Raw genomic sequence first — 18,891 nt, forward strand, 5'->3', positions numbered from 1 at the left:
ATTTTGACCTTCATTAGAAAAATATAAGAGGCTAAGGACAGAGACATCAGAGTAGAAGAGGGTCAGAGAATAAAAGTGGCAAATGATCAGAAGCTCAGTCTCATGCTTACTGACCTAACAGTGGCTTTATAATGTATTACAAAACATATACAGCACAGAAACAGGCCATTTGTCCCAACAGGTCTATCATAGTGTTTATGCTCCTCTCACCCTTTTTTCTCTCACCCCATCAACATGTCCTTCTATTCCTTTCTCCCTCATGTGTTTATATAGCTTCCCCTTGAAAGCTTCTATGCAATTCGCCTCAACTACTTTTGGCAGTAGTGAGTTCCACAATCTAACCACTGTTTGTGAAAATCTTTGTGAAAATTTCTGTTGGCTTTATTAGTTACTATCTTATATTTATGTTCCCTTGTCTGGTCTCACCCATTAGCGGAAACATTTACCTGTGTATGCCCTATCAAGCCCTTTCAGAATGTTGAAGAACTCTATCTGGTCACCCCTCAACCTTCACTTTTGTAGAGAAAAGATCTTCAGCCAGTTCAATCCTTCCTGGGAGGTATGAACTCTCTGTTCCAGAAACATATTAATAAATACCCTTTGCACCTTCTCTGGTGCCTCTATATCCTTTTTATAATATGGAGACCAGAATTGTTCACAGTGGGGTCTAAGGTTCTATAGAAGTTTCATGTAACTTCTCTGCTTTACAAAACTATTCCTCTAGTAATGAATTCCAGTGCTTCATTTTTTGTATAGCTTTATTATGCTGCATTGCTACTTTTAGTGATCTGTGTATCTGGACCACCTGATCCTTTGTTCTTCTACCCCATTTAGATATTTACTCTTCAAGGTGAATGTGACCTCTTTATTTTCCCTACCACAATGTATTACCTCACAATTACCTACATTAAGTACATTTGCCAATTATAAACCCATTCTGCAAGTATATTAATGGCTCTGAACTCCCGTTGAGCGGCAATCAGAGTTGGATTGCCACTCTGCTTCTCGTTTCCTACCTTAAAATCCAATCGCTCCTTTCTCGCCCAACCTACCAACTCAGGCCGGGTGAGATCTGTGTGGTGCACTGGGCTCCTGAGGCCTTCTGTTGAGTCCAGCAGAGTCGGAGGTCAGGAAGCCATGCCCTTTTTTAACTGCACCAGCTGCCATAAAGCAGGTAAGTTTAAAGGTCCCTGCCACTTTGGGAGTCAGGGCGAAGGTAAGTTTGTAAGGTAAGCGGGTAGGATAGGGTGGGGGAGGGGTTGTGGGGAGGTCAGTTTGTCAAGGGTGTGGGGACCAGGTGGTTGGGGGGTTAGGGTCAGGTGGTCACTGTGGGGTGGGGTAGGGTGATCAGTGGGATTGAAGTCAGGTGGTCGGGGGTTGGGGTTGGATGGTCAGCGGGGTTAGGGTGGTCCGTGGCAGGTTCAGGTGGTCACTGGGGTGGAACAGCTGGTCAGTGGCGGGAGTTCACATTCGGGTGGTTAGTGTGGGGAGTTGGAGTTTGGATGATTAGCGGGGGTGGTCGAATTGGGGACAGCTTCCAATTGTGCTGTGCATCAGGGCAGTCACCTCAGTGGACCCTGACATGCAATTAGAAAGGCTGGCACTGGATGAGGAGCATGGCATTGGGTGCAGGAAGAGGCAGCTGTGAACAAAATCTCTTGGAGGAGGGAGGACTGGTACAGCCCTGCTTGGCTGGGTGCAGATGCAGGGTGTCAGGATTCACTCACTGGAAAGGAGGCTCTATCCTGAACAGCAGCAGTAGATGTGCTCCCACATTTTGGAGTTCCAAGAGGCGGTGTGGGGTCATGGGCTGAGAATGGGGAGAGTCTATCTAGCTTAAATGGGCTGCATTGGCTCAGGGCTTTGAGTCCATGAGCTCCTCCATTGAGAGAGTGGCCAACCTCATGGAGAGCCATTTAAGGAAGCATTTGGAGTGCATACAGGAATTGCATAATGTCATACCCAGGTTGCATATCATACCATGTAGCCTGGACTGGTCTGTGACGTTGGTGGCACAGAGAAGTTTGGAGAAGATGGCAGTTGTGCCCCAGCTGATGCTCCTCACCAGCCATTCTGAGCACCAGCCAAGGGCTGTGGATGTCACTGAAGAGGATGAGAGTGCTATCCCTCACTGGGTGCCATCATCATCTTTGGCCTCCTTGGCCCTTTCAACACTGGGAGCATCTGTGCAGCGCAGCCCAGTGACAGAGGCTGCCCTACAATGTTTATGGTTCAGCAGCCTCTGGAGATGCCCACATGAGGCATGCCTAGGACGACCACATGCATTTCAGCAACAAGCTGAGACAAGTGAGCAGGCTGTCTCCACCTCCTCTGAAGCCACAACGGCAGCCCCACATAGAAGTGGCTGAGCATAGGGGTCACCATGTCACAGGGAGAACAGTGTTTTCCCTCATGAGCACCATATAAATATTGAAACATGAAGCCACATGTGTGACTCTCATATTAATGGTGGAATAAGAAAATAAGTAGGAGGTAGTGAGGGAGAGCAAGGATTCCTCAACAGTAATGACTAAGACTCTGGGCAGAGTGCATCCTTCACTGAAAGCAAAAATTTCCATGTTCTAAGCTGTGTCAATGTGGATGTGTTAGCACAGGTATCTCAGATTGAGTTCCATATCATTCCCTTCACCCTGGGCCAGAGGCTCTTTTGATATGTGCTTGAATCAAATAATGCCTGACATTCATGGTATCCTGCTAAAACCTTCGAACACCACACTGGGCTGATCACCTCCTTGTGCAGTCAGAGCATCTTGGTATTCTGCATCTACCCCTTGTACCTCCTCTTCCTCCTCTTATCACCTCCTGCTCCTCCCTCCATGAGCTATCCTCTTCCAGGATTCCCAAGGTCCAAACCTCCATGGAAGCCATGTTATGGAAAGCATGGCAGACCAACGAAATTAATGAGACCCTTCCTTGCAGGAGGGTATTGGAGGGCACCACCAGACAGGTCCAGCCACCAGAACCACATCTTCAGAAGCCTGATGACCTGTTCAATGGTTGTCCTAGTGAGCAGGTGGCTTTGTTCGAATTGCTTCTGTGCCTCTGTAGAGGGTCAGTAGTCAATTCTTCAAAGGATATCCTTTGTCCCCAAGGATCCATCCATGGACTTTGAGGGGTGGAATGAAGAGCTGTAGAAGCCTGGACTGGAGGAGGGTGAGGGAGTCATGGCAACTGTTAGGAAAGCAAGTAGATAATTGGAGGAAGCACTTGTTGCAGTCACAGATCAGCTGAATATTGAGGGAGTGGAAACCATTTCTGGTGATTAATCTTAATGGATAGTCATTTGGTGCCTCAAAAAATCCAACAATAATGGCAAATTCCACTGCTTTTGTGCCTGAAATTTGTGAAATGAGTGTACCATCCAGCTTTGGCAAAGAAGGCTTTAGTGACCTGCAAGATGAAATGATGTGCAGCCGTTTGCGAGACATTACTAAAGTCCACAACTGCTCCTTGGATGGAGCCAGAAGTGAAGATCTTCAGGGCCAACATAACTGGAGACCAGTGCTGCAAAGTATGAGGTCTTTGGAAATGAGGATGCAGATGACTGTGACCATCTGCCTGCATAGCTACAGATTCCTGTGGCATTTGTTCTTGGACATCTCCAGGTAGCTTGCCTTAATTGATAGATATACCAAGGGTATAGCCTCCATGTCTTCCTGCCCTTCATTCCTCTCCCCTGTCTTCCTAATGTCTGGAGTTCAGCCCTTCCTGCAGTGGGTGTTGCTCCTCATCACAGCTAGGTCCAAAATCTGAGAGTCGTGCCCCCATTGCCAGCTGTATCTTCCTTGTGCTCAGGTGCCCCCCCCCCCCCACCACCCGACCAACACCACACCCAATTGTACTTGGCAGCATTGACCCTTCCTTTTAGTCCTCTGCATTGTCAGGAAGATGACAAGCCCCTGAACTGCCCAAGCATTTATTGCCCACTCTCCCCACAGGCTGTGCTGAGCCAATTACTCCTTTCCCAATTGGTGAGACTCTTTCAATGTTAATTGGCCTTCACTTTGGATCGGACGGAATTATGGGTCCATTGTATCCCAACTCTGGTGAAACCAGCCAGCACCAGGAATGGGTGAAAAAACTGGCACATTCTGACCCCTGCCCACCTCTATTCCAGCTCCTGGTGGGACCTAAAAATTTAGCTCCATGTTCCAGTCTTTCATACAACATCTGATTCCCAGGTAAGGATTATTGACCTCATTTCCTTAATTTTAGTTTGAATGTAGTGTGTACAAGCAATTTAATTTGTCTTTAATAATACATCTTAATTTTCAACAGTCCTTTTATGGTTTTGTTATATAACGGTTTTTGTTCCTTACCTTCATCTGACCTTTACTTCATCTCCTATTTCTTTTATCATCAGACTGTCATTTTCACCAGGTCACTCACCCTGTCTCATTTGTTTAAAGTCCTAACAACTAACCTATTTATCATTTTCGCTAGGACACTGGTCCCATGCTAATTCAGGTGGAGCCCATACCAGTGGTACAGCTTCTTTCTGTCCCAGTACAAGTAAAAGTGTCCGTTGAAATAGAACATCTCCTTCTCACACTAGCCTTTTAGTTGTGTATTTAACTATCCTTCTGATCTGTCTAACTCCATGTCAATTAGCATGAGGCTAAGGGAGTTATCCTGAGATTGTCACCCATGGGATCCTGTTTTATAATTTAGTTCTTAACTTCTTGCAGGACCTCCAACTTCTTCTTCCCTGTGCCATTGGTCCCCACAGAGACTAGGACAACTGGACCGTATTCCATACATTCCAAGTTCCTCTCCGGTTGTTCTCAGATATCCTTTCCCTTTATACCACGTAGGCCACACACCCTTCTGGACTCAGGGCCGTGATTGCATAGGATACTGTCCATCCCTCTAATTATCAAATCCCCTATGAGTACAACATTTCTGTTCTGCTCTTACCCCACCCTTGGACTGCCTTCTGCTGCATAGTTAGCATGCTGGCTGCCCACCCTGCAGCCTGCATCCTTATCCTCACAGGTAGCAAGTACATTGTACCTGTTGGATAGGGTCAATAGCTGTGGGAACTCCTTCACTATCCCCACATGGCTCCCCTTAACTTGTTGGCTCACAGTCACATTCTTCCCTTCCGGCATTGGTGTTTTCCTCTGAGTTGTGACTGCATCCTGGAGAAAACTATTCAAAAATCCTTCCCCCTCCCTTATTTGCCGATCTCACGTTCCATTTTATAGACTAAGCCAGAGTGTTTCTGGACAGAGAGACTTACTGCAGACGTGACGATCTGGGACAGTCTTGCTGTCCACAAATTCCCGCTTATTATAGTCCCAACAGACAACCTGCACTACCATTTCTAATCTTTATTTATTAATGAGCCTTAAGTTATATCTTGCACTAATAAAATCATTTATTGTTTAGTATTAATTAGCTGATGGATTAGTTTGATTTGAATTTAATTAATAATTAATTACTGATTAATTATTATTAGTATATAGCAAATACTTAATAAAATTTAATCCATTTACTGTTGTTCACCTCTTAGTTTACCTTACCCCCTCAGATCTAATTATACTATTTAACTTATTGAATCTATTCATTTACCTAAAGGGTCTTATACTCTTAATACTTAGATAAATGATAAATTAAACACTTTGATTCCTCCAACTCTGCATGTCACATGTTGAGGTTTTTCTGCTATTCCTCAGTAATCAGTTGCCACCACTGTTGATGCTTGGAATTCCCCTTCAATGATCACTACTGCTCACTGCCGCTGCTATTTTTAGCAAGAAAGGTGTTCAGCAAAGCAATCACCCAATCAATGCTTGCTCTCTACAATGTAGTGATGCTTGCATTTTGATTAGTGGATATTGTTACGACTGCAGCTGATGTTATTTGCTGAGCAAGCCAAATCCCAGAGGGAAACTTGTCTTACTGTTCATTACCTTTTTTTTTGTATTTTGAAAATGAGGGGAAAACTATTGATCCCGGAAGCATAGAATCCCATTAGCACTTTAAGGATTTTAAAATTAAAAGATTTATCAACAAGAAGAGAAAAAAAACTTAAGTACACAAGATTAAAATTACACAGTTGAACAGCCTTATAGAACATTACCCCCAAAAAAACCCACCTGGTCAGGACACATAAGTACTTGGCAACAGTTCCCTTATAGATTTTTAACCATAAAAACCCAGTAATATTATCCAAGGCAAAAACTGCTGCTTCTTTAATGTTGTATACCATACAACGTCTCAATCTTTTGCAATCTGGAAATCTGAAGGAAGTTCAGAACAGACTGCTTTCTGGAAACAAAGACTTTTCTGGCTTGAAACTGGATGGTTACTTCAAATTCACAACTATTCTCAGCACAGAGCTGGTCTTAGGACATCTCCCCCACACAGCCAGCTACAACTCATCTCAACCCCTTTCCCTAAATATCCTTTTTCCCTTTCATCTTGGATTCCATTGTTCTCAGCACCTCTTTGAAATTAATTTTTCCAAAATATAAAAATCTTTCATGGCTTCCTATTGCCTCCACTTTATGGTCAAATAAAATTTAATAATCTTCCCTTCTTTACTTATGAAAACATTGTAAGTTCCAGAGGTCCCTTAAACTCCCTTTGAAACCTAGCAGCTGAAAAGTCAAATCCTTAGCTATCATTTAATGTGAATTTTAAAACCCAACTTCACCATAGCCTCTCATTACAAATGAATAGATCTAGCTCCTTTACTTTTCACCTCTCAGTTCCCACAGAAAAGTTTTTCTGTGAAAAGCATTTCACCAGACATGTAGGGTTGAATCCTGCCCCTGTCAGGGAGGGTTTTGCAGGGGTGAGCAGGAGCCAGCGCAAGCCCGATTGGCACCCCCGATTGGGTCCGCGCTGCCATTTTATGTGGGTGGGCCTTAATTGGCCCACCCAGTGTGACGCTCGCCCAGAAGCGCTGAGCATTCCCTGTGTGGGTGGGGTGGGGGTGGGATGTTGGGGGGTGGTTCCCTCAGTCGGGAAAGAGCACAGAAATCTCCCTGAGGCATAGAGGTGCCACAGGGAGATCAGTTTAAGGTTTTAAAATTTAAATAAGGAATAAAAAACTTTTAAAACATGTCCCCTCATGTCACACTGTCACATGAACTGGCACATGTCAGTGAATTTTTAAAATAATTTTTATTGAATTTTAAAACACTTCATGAAACCTTATCCCGCCCGTGGATGAGGTTTAATGAAAAATGCGAAGGCCGCCTGGGCTCTTCACCTGCCCACCAACCTTAAAGTTGGACGGGCAGCTCATTTAACAGTTTTAATTAGCTTTAACAGGCCTTAATAGGCCTTTGACAGTTCAGTGGACACGCAGCCGAGTTGGGTCATTGCACGTCATTTTACGTGTCGGCAAGCGGGCCCCGCCTCCACTCGCTGAGCTGAAAATTCTTCCCATAGACTTCTTTACAGAATACCATCATATTCCCAAAAACATTAAAAACGATAACATCCATCATCTCAATATGATGTACTAAATTGAAAGAAGAACAAGAAAATTGCTGTTTCAGCTGAAAAGGTTGTGTGGGGCCTTGCATTTCAGATTTCCAGCACTTGCAGTATTCTGCTTTTGTTTTACAGGGTGGAATTTTCCATGCCCATTGGCAGCGAGTGTGTTTGACAGACGTGAGTGGACAATATGGCGAGAAGGCCAAAGATCCATTCCACGTTGCCATGAAACGAGTTTGCAATTGTCCGCTCTGCCCATCAATGGTGGGCTGCGTTTCCCACTGTCGGACGTCAGAAACTTCATTGTCATACATCTGCACTTCATTATAAGCCCAGCTTGCCAGAATCATCCACCCACGCTGTATCATCTGAACATCATGCCGACGTGTTTCACAACTGTATATAAGCAACATGTTGAGCTGCACTTCCTTTGGGACTTCGATGTTTGTTTGTCTACCTTGCTTCGGACAGCATTCGCAATCATGAGCGCCAGGCTTCGCAGGCAGTACCACACCACTTTTAAGAGGGCTCATGGGCAGGTCTCTACCTACCAGACCAGCCATAAGGTGGGGGGTGGCCTTTCATTGGCTGCAGGGCTAGGACTTCCCTGGGAAAGGGGGAGAAGTGGCCTCAAGCAAGGGAAGATGTTGCAGGGCGAGGGCAATGCCTGGAAGAGGGGTATCCCAGGATGTGCATGGGGGCACAAGCTGATCTGTTCCAGTTGGATCAAGAGGGTGGAGGATGCAGTCTCCAGAGGAGATGAGGCCAGATGGACATGTGAGGGTGTGTGTGAGAGAGTGAGTGGTAATGTCCCAGTGAGTGAGATGCCAGTGAATATGTGATGGGCTTGAGTATGAGATTAGAGTGACGAGATGGTTGATTTATCCTGGCAGCACGGATGAGATCATTCATCCTCGTTCTGCATTGGATGACCAACCTCTTCTTTGCAGCATTGGCACTGACCCCCACTGCCATCGCTTACCAAGCCAGAGTAATAATGTTGCTGCCACTCCTGCAGCCAGAGCAGGTGTAGAGGATATCGCGGCAGGCCTCCAAAAGGCACTCAAGGAATGTGTTACTAAACCGGTGGGCTGCAGTCTTCTTGCCTTTCAGGGCCATTTCTCCTTTGCAGCAGCCCTGGGCCAGAAGCACTGAAATGTGTGTGCATTGCTGCATTTTAAATGTGGCACCTGGCCTGATGAAGCGGTGAGGTAATGGCATGGCGAGCGAATTGGAGCCTGCCTGCCAACAAGATGTCGTGATTCCCGGGAATGCATGATTAATGAGGCGGGATTGCGATGATATGGTATGAAAAGCTGCCATTGCAGCCAGCAGGTTAAAAAGTCCTTTTTTCCACCCACTACTGCACTTAGTGCAAATCTGGAATGATTCTACCAAGATGCTAATTGTGAATCAAGGATTGGAACTCACTAAAGTTAGCTGAAGCAAGAAAACGGCTAGAAAAAAATAATGGCACTAAAGGGTGACAAAACCTGATAGTTTCCACCAAAGTTTTAAATACTCTTCATTCAGCAATTGTCCTTTAGATTAGAAAACTGCAAATGTATCTCCATTGTTTAAGAAATTATAGACTTCTTAGTCTAATATTTGTTGTGGAATCTATAATTCAGGACAATATGTCTAAACACTTAGAGAAAAGCAAAATACTGCAGATGCTGGAAATCTGAAACCAAAACAAAAATTGCTGGAAAACTCAGCAGGTCTGACAGCAACTGTAGAGAGAAAGGCAGAGTTAACATTTCGAGTCTATATGACTCTTCTTCAGAACTCATACAGACTCAAAGCACTTAGAGAAACTTGGTTAGAAAGCAGTAAAATGGATTTGTGAGGGATGGGTCATACAGAAGAGTCATACGGACTCGAAACGTTAACTGTGTTCCTCTCTGCAGATGCTGTCAGACCTGCTGAGTTTTTCCAAGTATTTTTGTTTTTGTTTTGCCTATAACTATTGTTTAGGGATTTAGATTATTGTACTTTTTTCCCTTTTTCTACATACTAACTTGCACTAAGCGCTAAAAAGCTAGTCAAAAACATTAAATACCGATCAGCTCTCTCTGATCAGCTGGAAACTTTCTATCCTTCTTTCTAGGACCCTGGTCTCAACCAGGTTCTGGTGGACCCTCTCCCAACAGTACAGTCCCTTCCTGTCGCAATACTAGTGCTGGTGTCCCGTGAATGAAACCCCTCTTTGCCATAACACTTCTTCAGTCGTACATTCCAGTTTACTTATCTGAGCTCCAATGTGCATGTGGTTTAGGTAATAATACAGAGATTATAACCTTTGAGGTCCTGTTCTTTACACAAATATGTACCCCCTCAAGGTTACATGAATCACTGCAAGTATTGCAGGCAAAAAATAATACTTGCTTCTCCCACTGAACCGAATTTCCACACGCAGCAATTCCCCAACTTTTACACTGTGCTTACACTGCACTATTTTTAAGAACACCCTGTGTCACTGTCCTCCTTGTGACCTGGCACTTCAAAAAAAGTTTGGCCTTGTAAGAGGTACTGGGCAGATTTACCAGAGTGAAACCAGGTTTAAACAGTTAAGTTATGGGAACGATTTCATAAATTTGGCTTGTATCTCCCTGATGTTCAGAAAGTTGGGGGATGATGTAATCAAGATGTGTAAATTGATAAAGGGATACAATGCCCACAGGACCCAGGAACAGATGGAGAAGAAAACAAAAATCTGGCAACGAAACAATTCCCAACTATGTCATATATCTCTTAGATGGCCAAAGGTTTGCTTGCTGTCCTACATTTTTTCCTCACCCAATGCCTTGCCTTCCTGTTGGGATGGACTGGGACAACAAAACCATGCTACTTTTCTAGCAATGAGAAAAAAAGTGAGTTTAAAATTTAAAGATCCTCACTTTAAGTTAATCCGTTTGGATGTCAGAGCAATTGACTAGTTTGTTCATGGGTGGGTGATGATGCACCTCCTGCCTTAGGAAGATGATAATTATATTGTATGATTATTTCATTACTCATGAGCAAGATAAGAAAGCTAGGGGGAAATTGGTGTTCCTCATGTCATTTTGATTTGTTTGTGCAAAATCAGGGTTTCCCCTCAAGGACGACACTTATTTAAATATGTTAATGGACCCAAAACAATATCATTAGGATTTTTTTTACCAGTAACGTTTCTCTTGTCCAGTGTACTTTCTTTTTTGGCTTGTTTTCGTTCAATTTTCTTCCTCTTCTGAAATTACTGCCTCATGAAATACTGTTCTATAAGCAAACATCTTCATGTGCCTTACCAAATTGGCCAATTTTCACATGCGAATGAAAACTGTGAGGCATGGATCTAGAGTAAATCTGTCAGTAGATTCAGTAATTGGCAAAGCATCACCGTTAATGGTGAGCACAACATTCTTTTGTTTCAATCCCCATGGAGAGCTGTAAACTAAAGTAACCAAAGTTATCAAATGACCTTCAAATGATGGAATTATCAACAAGGTTTCAATTTTTTGTAGCTTTCCCTTGACACAAATCAGAACCAACGTAAATTAAACAAGACTTAACAGGCAAATGAAACTTCAAATAAAAAGTAAATTTCATTTTAAATAGTCAGTACAATAATATACGTCTTACACAACCATAAGAACCCACATCACTCCCTGTGGACATGTGGCACCACATGCAATCTCACGGTCTTCCAACTCAATCAATTTGGCCCTCAACAGCAGTCACCACTGGGCATATTCCACCCCAGGTCGCTAGGTACAGTTAACATGGGCACGGCACAAGTCTGCAAGCCTTCGCTCACTTGGGTCATGCCAGCCTTGATGGCGTAGCTTTCCAGTGTTCCTTTTCAACCAACCAACCACCAATAATCCAGTTCACAATCTGGTCCTCTGATATAAACTCTCAGCTCTTTTGCATATCTGAGCTGTTTGCACCGATTTTTAGGATTCACTCCTTTTATCTCCCTCAGATATTGCTTCCCCAGGAGCTTCTGGAAAACTATTTTTCTGCTTACTGCCAAACAGAAAATTGATCTTTCTGGAAATAGCTTTACTGGTTTCTCCTCACACTAATTCTATGTTCCTCTTTTAGTCAATGGGCGGAATCATTCCAGATTTGCACCAAGTGCAGTAGCAGGCGGGTAAAACAATGTTGTACTCTCCAGCTGCAATGACGGTTTTTCACGACGTTTGGTCCCAAACCCGCCACATTAATTATGCATTCCTGGGAAACACGCCAAGTCCATGGCAGGCAGGCTCTTATTCGACAGCCATGCCAGTGCCTCGCCACCTGGCACGATATTTAAAGTCCAGCCATGCACACACCTGTCAGTGCTCCCAGCCCACAACTGCTGCAAAGAAGACATGGCCCCAAAAGGAAGAAAGGCTGCAGCCTCCAGGTTCAATGACACGTCCCTCAAGCACCTTTTGGGTGATGTGGAGGCCTGCCACGATTTCCTCTGCTCTGCTCTGGCCACAGGATGGGCAGCGGCGTGACCAACCAGGCTTTGCAGGCGATGGCAGCAATGGTCAGCAACAACGCCCTTCAAAACAGGACAGCCACCCAGTTCCACAAGAGGATGAATGATCTCCATTCCGCCAGGGTAAGTCACTCTTCTCCTCACTCTCAACTCTCACACTCACAAATCCATCACACATCCACAGGGACCTCACTCACTGCCAGCTCAAGGGACATTACCATTCACTCTTTCTCACACACACCTTCATTATCCTCATTCCATCCATGGGACCACTCACCACCCACACATGCCAGATTGCCAGACATACTTATCATCTGGCCTGATAGGCACCCTGCTTACACTCTCTCCATCTCCATTCATGCAGGACAAGCTGACACACATCAAGAGGGAGAGGTTGCAGAACTTTGAAAATACTGCCATCCAGCTGGCCGGCGAGGATCTGGGTCATTCCTGTGCTAACAGTGAGGTCAATGCTGCTCCACCAAGTGAGGATCCAGCAGTGCAACATCTGTCAGACAGTCATACTGGAACTGATGTGTCCTGTTTTACAGGCCACTGCCAAGCACTAATTATCTCCCCTTGCTTCTGCAGGCATATCTTGGAAACAGTTGATAGAGTCCACGACCCAGGGCCTCCATCAAGCCCTGAAGAAACCTTTGAAAAGTAATCTGGAGGCACCCTCCTTGAAGTCCCATCACAGCGCTCACCCACACCCTCCACCAGCGCAGAGACACACACCCTCAGTGGGACCTAGCTTTAGAAGAGCCCTGGGATCACAATCTGATGAGCACATCGCACTGTCTGATCCACAGCAGGCGACAGCAGAGACTTTCCAAATCTCGGGCACTCAGAGGATTGCTGGAGGCCAGAAATGTGCTGAGTCTGAGTCAGGTGACAAGCCTCTTGACTCGGTCATATCACAGTTGCTAAAACTGCAAAGGCAAGCTTGGGAACATCAGGAAGGGATGTCCACTGCGCTTCTCAGATTGCAAGGTACAAAGAAGGAGTCCACCCGCCTTCAGGTTGAGTTATAGCACTGGTATGCCAACGCATTGAGGTCAACACTGGTAGGATGGCAGCCATCATGGAGATTTTGGCCCAGGACGTCACTCCTGCACTGCTGCGCAAGCTGAATCCCATCACTAACGCCGTAGTTGGTCTCCAACATTGTGTACTCGAGAGGGGTGCAGGGCAGTTTGATCTCACTCCAGCTACCCCTTCTCCTCAAGGAGTCAGCCAGGGGCCCTTGGGCAACCATAGGGAGGAGGATCAGCAGGTGTACCCCTGGGAACCATCTAAACAGGTGACTCTGGGAGTGTCCAGCCCATCTGAATCCCTTCTTCCTGTGGCTTCAGCAGCTCCAGCTCCACAGGCCAAGGATGGTGCTACTGCCTCACAGCAGGACCCCGAAAGCAGGCCGGGGCCCTCGGCCCTCCAGAGGATGCCCATCAAAGTCATTACAGACAGGGCATAGCATTCAGCAGGCTGCCTCCACCTCCACTGTGGATGTCTGGGGAGCACCAAGACATAGCAGCAGGGTTAGGAAAGTTAAGAAGATGTAACTCTTTCGAGTACAAACCCGTTTCCATCTGTTTCAGATGAAGTTACATTATTTCATAGTTTGCCATTGTGAGATTTGAACTCTTGATCTTGAGGTTACAAACCCAGTACCATAACCACTTGGCTATTTAGGCCAAGCGTTAAGAAGATGTAACTCTTTCGAGTACAAACCTGTTTCCATCTGTTTCAGATGAAGTTACATTGTTTCATAGTTTGCCATTGTGAGATTTGAACTCTTGATCTTGAGGTTACAAACCCAGTACCATAACCACTTGGCTATTTAGGCCAAGCGTTAAGAAGATGTAGTTGCACAGCCTGGGTATGGGTGTTAATCACTTGTACATAATGTTCACTATTGTCAATAAACCCCCAAGATTGTCTTCCTGCCTATGGCTCCTTGTTCTGATGAGCAATGTTCGTGCCACTCACATGTGAAAGCTTGGTTCCTGCACAAGATAAAGGTCTCTTCCCTGTGCTTTGTGCAGCCTGCAGGCCAAATTGATGATCCGGCCTCACACACACTGGACACATTACTGATGCCTGCTTGATGGTGCTTGTTATTGCTGCCAGAATGTCGTGGGCAGGTGACACAGAGTTCCATTATTCTCTCTGTGTGCCCTCAACAACTTTAAGGTGGGGCTGGCCCCCATCTCTTAAGCATCTGTGACCAGTGATGCTGTGCTCCTGAAGGGGTCAGATGCTGAAGGCTGACAAAGGATCAGATGCTTTTAAAGTTTCATGGTTGTGTCACTATGATATGACCCTGATCACAGAGCGCAAGTGAGCTGTCCCTAGCCAGACAGGAGTCTGACATTCTCAGGGGCAATGTGAAGGTCTATGGAGTGTCCTTATTGCATTCTGTCATCATCTTCCTGCAATCAAACGACTATTAGGGCCTCCATTGCATCTCCATGACAGGAGCATTATCACAGAGGGTATGTGCGTTGCCATAAGCCAGACTGGAGTCAAACGTTCATAGATGCGATGTGAGGATCTATGGTGACACCTCACTGCATGTTGTCATCATCCTCCACAAATCTAGCAACAATGAGTGCCTCTCAAGGGCACCTGCCTCATCTGGCCAGTGTGAGGACCTCATCCCTGTCATCGTCACCTTCGAGGACCTCCTCACCCTCATCCCTCTCGGTGTCCTCCTCATGAGAGGAGACTGCCAGCTCCTCCACCTTCTCCTCAGCCAGCTCCTCCAACCTGCAGCACCAGGTTGTAAGGGGTGCAGCAGGTGATGACGATGTGTGACACCCTCTGTGGACTGTATTGCAGGGCTCCACCAGACCAGTCCAGGCACCCGGAACCTTACCTTCAGCATCCCAATGGTCTGCTCCACCAAGTTGTGAGCTGCAGCATGAGCCTCATTGTAGTGCCACTCTGCTGCAGTCTGAGGCCACCGCACAGGTGTCATCAGCCACGCCCTCTGCGGGTAGCCCTTGTCCCCGAGGAGTCAACCCTGCAGCCTCTGTGGACCCTGGAAGATGTCAGGGATCTGTGACTGACTGAGAATGCAGGATGCACTAGTGGTGGTTGCACGCCAGCTGCGCATTCAGTGAGTGGAATTCCTTGCTGTTGACATAGTTGACCACGTGTTGCGATGGAGACCTGAGCATCATGTGAGTGCAGTCAATCACAACCTGCACCCTGTGGGTAGTCCGAATCTGGGCAAATCCAATCACTCTTGCATCCTGGCTGTCCTGGTCCCAGGCAAAATATGTGCCCTCGTGAAGATGGCATCCGTGACCTCATGGCTGCATTTGTGGGTAGAAGCTTGTGAGATCCCACAGAGGTCACCTCTTGAGCCCTGAAAGGAGGCACTAGTGTAGAAATTGAGCTCTGCTGTCATTTTCATGGCCTCTGGCAGTGGATGACCTCCAAGTCCCCGGCATCAAATCTTGCAGTAGCTGGCAGATGTAACCAACCAGTACCCTAGACATGCGCAGTCTTTGTTTATCTGCAGGAATGAAAGATGGTGTTGATAGACCCTGGGTCTAGCTAGGCACCAACCAGCGCTGGTTTACTGTGGCTCTTTGGTGGTGCGTGCAGGAGCCCCAGCCATCCCTTCCTCCCGTGGATGCTGCTCCTCTCTTTGGGCAGCCAGACCCCTCTTCTCCATTGTCTTTGGACTCTGTAAGCCACGAGGCATACAATTAGTTCATCAGGCTTCATGCTCCTGATGTACTCCTCCTGCAGGATGCAAGACAGAGATGCATGAGTTAGCTTGGATGCATGAAGAGCCTCTCTTGGTTAAGCCTGAAGGCCCCTTTACGCATCCCAGAGAGTGCTGGCCACCACTTGGATGGCCAGAGTTTAGTGGGCTGCATGGCTGCCTGAAACCCAACCGACCTACGCCCCATCCTGCTCGACCGATTGACGGCAGCTTTGCCCATTGGACTGCATGCTGAGCTTTCAGCTCAGGTGCAAGCATACTCCTAATCTGTACTGTTAGCTTGAATTATGGGGAGACTGGTCCAAATCGCAATTATGACATTGCAAGGGGCTGTGAGCGCCTCCACCAGTGACTGCTCCATGGCAAGGAGATTGTACAACTTGCCCAGTTATCCAATTGTTCTGCAGTCCACTGAAATGCTCATTACTTTGCAGTCTGTGCCCGAGGGGTGAAAAGCTCTGGAGCATTTGGTGGCCCTTTCATGCCTCTGCATTGATTAAGTGGGCAGATAATCTAGAGGCCCGACTTCAATCAAATCAATGTGGCTGCAGCTGAAATGTCTCAGCTGTAGAGGAATGGACACTCTATTAGGTTTCCCTAATGCATGGCCACTTCCCTCGCCCAACGCCCCACCCAACACGTGCTCATGTGCTACCTACAACCACAGGGCAGCCCTTGCCTGCCTCCCGCCCCCAACACACCTCAACCTTGAAATTCAACAGGCAACCCAGGCGAGTGATCTGCAATGTTAATTTGTACTCACCTCCGAGTTCCCCTCAAAGTGCAGCCTGCCAAATGCAAACATTTCATATGCTATTGTGAAACACATTGGTGTGCAATCATACTGACATGGGTAATTGATCCAGCATGTGGGAATGATTCGGGTGGGCTGGCCTTATAATGATATGCTGATGTATTACAATGAGGTTCCCAGCCTTCCATGGTGGGAAGTGTAGCCTGCCATTGGTGGGCAGAGCGTATGATCGCAAACTGGTTTCACAACATCGTGAAACTGATTTTTGACCTTCTCACCATATTGTCCACTCACGCCACGAAACACGCCCAGCGCCAGCGGGCACAGGAAATCCTGGCCTATGTCTTCTTTCACTTTGTGCGTAGATCTGTATGCTGATTGTCTTCTGCCTACAGCTCTCCTATCTCCTTTACAGCAGGAGCTTCTTTTTCAGTTTCTTTGTGTCTGGCTACATGTTTTGTATCTTAACTTCCTTCCTATTAGCTCTTCTGCCAGGTCAAGGGTCACCAGGTTACATAGACCAGCAGTTCTTATTAGTCAAGAAAATTACAATTGATTGTTTTACAATTGGTGAAAATTCTTAAAAGTCCTTTTGAAATATTCTTAAAAACAATGACAGATTCCACACATTTTTTTAAAAATTACAAATTTTCCTTACCGTTCTACTTCCAGATCAAAACATGAAAACAGCTATTGATGTGCATGTTTCTATGGTCAGGTACCACCTGAATAATAACAGCATACAAAACCTTCCTGTTCACAGGGATCATGGATTAAATTGAAGAGCTCTGATAACTAGATAGGTATTATCTTTGATGCCTTGCATCTTTGAGGGAATCCTGCTACCCAAAGAAAGCTCTGTACACTGTCCAGTTGATGCCTTAATTTCCTCTGAGAATATGATGAAGGTGTTCCATCCTTGAAACATAGCATTTGTCATTGCCTTGATACATGCATGCACAGTAGACAGCCTGTTGCACCAGATGTTCACTGTGGTGGCTTGGAAATATCCAGTTCACCATCACTTTTGCCGAAAGAATCATTCCAGTTCCAAATCTCAAACAGGGAATAAAATTTAAAGCACAGAAATCTGGGCTGTCACTCCACTGTAGTATTGAGGGAGTACTGCACTGGTGGATTGTGTCTTCCATGTGAGATGTCAAACTGAATCCCTGTCTGCTCTATGTGATGGACATGAAAATCCCATGGCAATATTTTGAAGAACAGAAAGGAAGTTATACTTGATGTCCTGGACAATATTTATCTATCAAGCATCAACACTAAAAAAGACAGATCATCTGGTCATAACACATTGCTGTTTGTGGGAGCTTGCTGTAAGCAAATTGGCTGCCATGTTTTCCACATTATAACAGTGACTACAATTCATTGGCTGTAAAGTGCTTTGGGATGTGCTGTATAAATGCAAGTTGTTTTGTTATGGGTCCGCTTTGCTCACGGACCAGTTGCACGCTTATCTGTCAGTAGGTGAGTAGATTACAATATATGGCAGATGCATAGGCCAATATGAAATAAAGCACATATTATTTATTTATACAAACACCAGAGCGCTAACATGATGTGTGCTTCTCCAGCCAGACCCTACTCTAGATTAACATTAACATTGTAGCCCACTCTACACAGCTATTGGGTCTTATAGTCACGTGGTCAATCTGCTCAGTCTCCTAAAGGTGTATTACACCTCAGGTTACCACATCCCTTCCCCTTTACTTGAAGGTACATTTCACAATACATTAACTACTTATAAAAATGAACTATTTACAAATTTAGTCTCTCAGGAGGCTTTTTTAAATGTGCCAACTGTCATAGTTCTACGACTGTGGGTGGTTCACCTGAAGCCTCCCTCTCAGGAGTTACCTGTCCACTAGGCTCCCCAGTAGGAACCTGCAAATTTACCTTTTCAACTCTCTCAGGCTCAACGGGTTCTGCAGGTACTTCCAAAGCAAGAAGAGTTTCTTCGACTGATAGTGTAGACTCCAATGGGAATGTTTGGCGCACCTTTTCTTGTGGATCTGTTCCCCATTTCCTGAGGCGATCTATATGTCTCCTGATTTTCCGACCTTCAACTGATATGTGGTAGGACAGGCGTCTTGTCACTGCACTGACTTCACCTGATAGCCATTTGGGCACATCACCAAAGATCTTAACCAAAAAAACTCCTCTTACAGTGAGGTTTCTTTCACGACTACAGTAATCACATTCATTTTTCTGGGCCTCCTGACCTCTCTCAATCCTCCTCCCTAAATTTGACTTTATGAGGCTTAACCATGTCCTGAGACATTTCTTCATTAATAGCACTGCGGGGGCAATACCTGTGGTCGTATGTGGTGTGGTTCTGTAGCTGAACAGGAAGAGTGATAATTTTGTTGCTATATAGTCCTCTCTAGCTTTTTCATTCTGGCCATGAAGGCCTGGACTGCCCTTTCGGCCAAC

The sequence above is a fragment of the Carcharodon carcharias genome, chromosome 6 (assembly GCF_017639515.1).
Source record: "Carcharodon carcharias isolate sCarCar2 chromosome 6, sCarCar2.pri, whole genome shotgun sequence".
Taxonomy (NCBI): Eukaryota; Metazoa; Chordata; class Chondrichthyes; order Lamniformes; family Lamnidae; genus Carcharodon; species Carcharodon carcharias.